Genomic DNA, 1,220 nt, shown 5'->3' on the forward strand with positions numbered 1-1,220 from the left:
CTTGGAGTAATTATTTGTATTAGCCAGTTGAGAATCGCAGAGGCGTTTCAGCCAATTATAAGCGCTCGATGACCCAAATGACTCTACATATTGTACTTAATTATTTAGATTGTAATTTCCTTTGGATTTGTGAAATGTTTCAATGGTTCCCTCTTTTCTTTATTATTTTGGCTTTTTCAAATTTTATCAATAAAAGTATATTTTACATATTTTAATCCACTTTCTTTTTTATATGTAAAAATAAGCCTATTAAGTCGTGAATCAATGTACAGAAGAGTAAAAGCTCAGTTGCACACTTCAATATTTTTTGATGGAAAGAAACTACACGTGTGGTGACATTTTGCCGGAGATTTGTAGCTTCTCGGAATGGTAGAACGTGCAGCTTTTTAGGATGGGGTCAATATTTGCTGGCTTGAATTGCTCAGAAAGTTCTAAGTCCTCTTAATAATAAATACATTCTTAAGAATGTGCACTATGAGAAGATAAGAGCTCCAGTGTGAAATCAAATCAATTTTTGGCAGTATGAAGGACGGGTAAATTGATGTTGCGTATGTTTAGGCATCAACCATTTTCATTTAGAACTTTTTGAAGCGAAACGATGCTCAGAATCCCATTGTAGGCCAAACTCGCATCCTTACGTAGTAGCCGTATTCATTTTAGGATCCGTGCCGTTTATACCAGCAAGTCAAAATTCGGCATTCGTTTGCAAGAGGATGAAAGCTCAACCCTTGTACGGGCAGTGCGCTGCAGATGACTACAAAGTCTGTACCTCATTTATTAACTGTCTAATCATGTGTAAAATTTTCTCAAGGCTCTGTTATGCATACTTGGCAGTGCATTGCACATTTAAGCAGTGCATGTGAAACTTTGTGCTGATTATACTTCACACAGCACATACAATATTTCAAAATCAGCTGTTTGCAGCTTACATTAATTTTGCTATTATTTTGATCATTTCAAAATCATAAAATTTTCTCCAAAATCGCAGAGTAAGTGAAATATTAATGAAAATAACTTTAAATTAAATAAATATTATCGCTTGGCGCGCAATATCTATTAATCTGTTAAATGTAATACCACTTCCATAAGAAGAGATATCGAAATACAATATATTTTCACAGGAGTTAAATCGGCCAGGACATGGATGAATCATTTTTGGATTTGGTTTTCATTAATATTTGCCGACTTCAAAATAAGCGAAAACAATGCAGGCGGAATCG

Source organism: Rhagoletis zephyria, unplaced genomic scaffold (genome assembly GCF_001687245.7).
Source record: "Rhagoletis zephyria isolate East Lansing unplaced genomic scaffold, Rhagoletis_zephyria_1.1 Rzeph_scaffold_04845, whole genome shotgun sequence".
NCBI lineage: Eukaryota > Metazoa > Arthropoda > Insecta > Diptera > Tephritidae > Rhagoletis > Rhagoletis zephyria.